This window comes from Corvus brachyrhynchos, unplaced genomic scaffold (genome assembly GCF_000691975.1).
Source record: "Corvus brachyrhynchos isolate BGI_N302 unplaced genomic scaffold, ASM69197v1 scaffold139, whole genome shotgun sequence".
Lineage (NCBI taxonomy): Eukaryota > Metazoa > Chordata > Aves > Passeriformes > Corvidae > Corvus > Corvus brachyrhynchos.
In genome coordinates this window covers 1,470,333-1,475,040 of record NW_008246062.1, presented here as the reverse complement: position 1 = coordinate 1,475,040, position 4,708 = coordinate 1,470,333, and positions in this window count along the sequence as shown.

The window sequence follows — 4,708 nt, the reverse complement described above, 5'->3', positions numbered from 1 at the left end:
GCCCGGAGGGGCGTGGGATGCGTCTGCTGAAACCTTGCACTTGGCTGTGCTGTCACAGGGTTGTTTTCTCTTTAGAGAGAATTATCCCCGATTTTAGCCAGCGTTATAGCTCATGGCAGAGATAAGACCTCCCAAACCAGCTGTAGTTGTCCTAGAGCCGGAGGGTGATGGAAGGGGAAGTTGATCTCCTGGATGGGGAGCAGGCTCCTGCTGTGGGTATATCCTATTTGTCATCCTGAGGGTTGCTCAGGTTGAATTTGGCTTTTCATGCATCAGTTTGGGCTCTGCACAGGGAGGAAACCTCACATCCCTCCTGAAGGAAAAGCAGCAAAGGCCAACATGTGAAACAGCAGCAGGGCAAGTGAGTTACAATTTTGCTAGCAAGATGTTCCCATTCAGCCACATCCTCTCAGCTCTTGTCTGTCCCATATGTTCGCTGAGGTCATTCTCACCTGAATAAACCATTAAGTCTTTTGCATAAGAACACATAAAAAATGGTGGCTTCACTTTCAGTTTTGGGGTCCAGTCCTGCATGGCACCAGTGTCACATCTCCCAGCTTTGCCCAGGAGACCAGGAGTCAGCTGAAGGGCTGGCAGCTGCTCCTTTCAGTGGCCAAGCTGTCACATTGAAACAGTGCAGTATTGGGATCCATGCAGGTCAGAGCCTTGCAATGGTGCAGCTCCCTCTTTGCACAGCCCTGAGATGATGCAGCTCCCAGCTTTCCCACTGTCAGAGAGGGAATTGGGCTTCAAACCAGATGTGGATATAGCAATATTCTACAACTAAACAAAGGGGAAGGCTGGGGTAAATTCTTGCCCTGGTGAGGTTGCTCTTGTCTTACTGTAGCACTGTGCTTAAGAAAAATACCAGCTGGTTTCTTTGTGATTACTGTGGGGTTTTTCCCCATGGGAACAGATCAAGTTGTGATAAATTACAAGCATTTTTAATTTTTAAAAGTGCAGATGTTAAATGCTCTGCTACTGGGCTGGGACTGAAAATACAAACACTGTTCACTGCATCTCCTTGGCACCACACTGAGGAGAGCCCACACCAGAAACCAATGCCCTATTTAAGCCCTGGAGAAAAGTGGTCAATCTAAAAGCAACCTGTCAGCACAGACCAAAAAGAATCAGTTGAACATCAGCCATTGAGATTTTTAGGCCACCACTTTGGCCTTATTTCTTTATATATGCAAGAAAGTATTTGCATATAAAATTGCTCTGTAGTCCTAGAGCCTATTCTTCCCCACTGCATTGGCTCTCTTAGGGAATGGCAAAGCTTCATGCATAGGGATACTTTCTTCAAATTGTTTTCACAGCTTTTCCTGGGATGTCCCTAGGAGAGAGCAAGCTATTTTCCAGCTGTGGCCTGTCGCACATGGAGCAGGAGATTCCTGTAATTTCTGGCTCTTGGTCACGTAATTTCCATGTCAGTTAGTCCTTGCCAACCCAAGTCCCATGGAGCAGCCTTGCTCTTGTCTCCATCATCAGTTTGATGGGTGCATTGCTCTTCCTCATGTTGCAGCTCATGGTGCATTTAATCAGACTGAAGTGATGATCAAGTGAAACTTCATCACTTGATGGTGATGGAAGGCCACCACACCTTCACACACAGGAGTCACTCACCACACAACAACTGCAGCCCTGTCCGATGTGGGACAGGGAGGCACTTCTTTCCTGCACACAGCAGCTGGGAGAGCAAGTGGAGGCAAATATTTCACTAGCCCTAAACCTGTGGGATGCTCAGGGACAACACAGGCATCTGCTATGCTTTCACCCCAGCCTTGGAGCCATCACAGTGCTTTGTGACACTGGGGACATGAGGAAGTGGCTTAAAATCTGAGCTCAATCCTTTACCCTTTTAATGTTATCCCAGAACAGAAATGGCAAAATTCAAACCGTGTCTGCCCAATGAGGAGGACTGAGGTTCTGGGGAGTTTGTTCAGTATTTTAGAGGTGAAATTCTCCTCTCTCCAAAGGTAATAACATCTTTTGGGCAAGGTGGAAATGCTTGTTGGCTTTCTTTTCAGCTCCCTGATCTTTGTCAGGTTTTCTTTGCATTGGAACCTTTGTTCACAGAGATCAAATGCCATCAGATGTTTAGGAAAATAACTACAGTAAAGATCCTGTATCTCCAAGAAGGGATGCAGAAGGAAAAACAAATTTTTACATCCCAAAAGGCTCCCATGGCTGGGAAGTGAAGCTGGTCTGGGATACAGCAACAGCTGCAGAGATGCCTGGGCTTAGATGAGTCCTTGCAGACCTGCTCCCATGTGAGCAGCAGAAGGAGACCATGGGGAGCCCAGAGCAGATGCACTCAGCCTGCCTGAGAGCCTCATCTCCCATTGTGGGTGTGTAAGTGCCACAAGAAGTCCCGCAGGGGCAGGCATGAAATGCATTTCCCAGGACCCCTCACCCTGGCAGGCTGGTGGCTTAACCCATGCAGAGCCTGAAACATCCCTCAAGGACCTGCCCAGCCCTGCCCTTATGGTAGGTCTCTGACTCATTGTCATGAGAAAATAGCAAACTAGAGCAGTTCCCCTTCAAGGAAAGCCTTCAAGAATTGAGCCTCTTCATCTCTCTGCTACTGCAGGCAGCTCTCAGGAGCTTATTCTCCAAGAAGAGCTGCCAGCTGAGCCTGGGACTAAGTGGGAGAAAGCCTAGCTGAGACCCAGGTGACTTCCTGGCTTATTCCTTCACCTGGCATGAGCTCAGCCTACTGACTTCATTAAAAGCAGATTGAGATGACAGCACCCTTTTTTCCCCCTTTTCCTGTATTTCCACTGTCCCCCAGCCTGCTTACGTGATTGCAGCTGTAGCGCGGAAGGACCTTTTCTCCCCTCACCTGCACTTTGCTTATCCCTCCTTGCTCAGTTTGTTTGAGAGGAAGGCACCTCAAAACACCCCTGGAGCTCCTCATGAGCACTGATCCTGGTAAATAGGGTCTGATGAGCTCGGTGTTACCCAGGAGGTGCCTGATGACCGGTCACGCCACAGCCCTGAGGCAGTCTGGCAATGGTCCCTGGCTTTCAGCCTGGGCCACTGGCTCGGCAGATGGAGCTCCTTCCCAACGATATGGGCAGAGCGGCTCCCAGCGTGCAGTAGGATGCTGTGGCCACTACTTGCAGCTTGGAGCAGCACATGGACACTGCATGCATCTTGAGGAGTCTGGGAGAGCTCTGAAAAAGGGAGAAAGTTGATTTTGCAAGGCTTTTTTCTGCTGGCTTTGGAGGAGGAGTTTGTTTGAACAAGAGGACAGGAGTGGATCTTCCAGTGCCTGCTTATGTAGCAATTAGGTCTGAAAGACCTATGGAGTAAACACTACCTTTTTTCCCCAGTACTGAGGGACTGGAATCCTCTGGATTAGGAAAAACCTCAGGTAATATTCCTCCTCTAGACCCGAGCTGGATTTGCAAGGCTCCAGGGGGCTTATGACACTGTCAGGCTTGCAGTGGGCAATCACCTTTGCAGCCGTACTCTGTACAGGCAGTTTCTGTGCAGCCACCTTCCCAGCTGAGGTGAGCTAAAAACCCTCCAGGCATCAGGAGCCCTGGGGAGTAGGGAAGAGCCCCTCAAATCAGGATGGTTTCCGGAAATAAGCCTGCTCAGAGTTGTCTGGTGGTGTGAGCTGGTGAAGGTCTCTCCATATTGCTGGTGCATCCCTGCAAGATACAGACACAGGCCTCCCAGCAGGTCCCACTCTGCTGCTGATACGGAGTTAATATAAACCAAACTGATGCTTCAACCCAGTGATCCATGTTAGATCCCCAGGGGCCAAGGGTTGAAGCAGTGAGGCCAGCCATCACTGTTGCCCTCACTGGAGCTATCAGGAATTTCTAAAAGCCCACACCTGGGGTGAGGGGTGTACTCAGCGCTAGGGCTGGTATTGTCCCTGCTTAAGGACACAAATGAGTGTATTTCCAGGTGGAGCAGGATCCTGCACCCCTCTGAGGGACGGACTCTGACTGTGTCCTTGCTCTCCACCTCCTCGTGCTGCTCCAGGTGTTCTGTAAGTGCTGTGTGGTGATAGCAGAGACATTGGTGCCCTTACCTGCACCACATGGCCTGCAGAGCATCTTTGGCAATGTCATTTCACCCTCTGCATCCATTCCCGAGCCATTTCCACCTTGTGTTAAGCCTTGTTGGGTTTGTAGCTAATCTGTGGCAGCTGATGCGATAACCTTGGCTCTCCCTCCTCAGCTACAGAGACAGCAGATACCTCTTTTCTCGCATCATCTATATGCACAGAAAAAATGGTGAGCAAACCTCCTCCAGGTCCCTTGTAGCAATAAATCCCCCATACACCACCCATATTTGCCAAGCTGCTGCGGGAAATGAGAGCTAATGGGAACTGCTTTCTACTTTGCATGACTTTTCTGCTAAAAAGGTCCATTTTAAACAGTCTAAAAGGGCTTGGTAAATGATTAATCAGTTCTTGCAGCATTTGACAAGGCAGTAGTTTGTTTGTGGCTTATTATGTTTAGCTCCCTACGGCTCTTTCTGCTAGGACATGTTGTATACTCTCCCTACAAGCACCTGATACCGACTAAGTATTTGATAACCTGTAATAAAAGGAACTTCAATATAGAAAACTATCCCTCTATTTAAAAGAAGAATTATTTCTTGATGGGTTTTTTAAAGAGTGATGCTCTCCCTGAACCATCAGGAAGGCAAACATATGCAGAATCACAGAATATTCTGAGTTGGA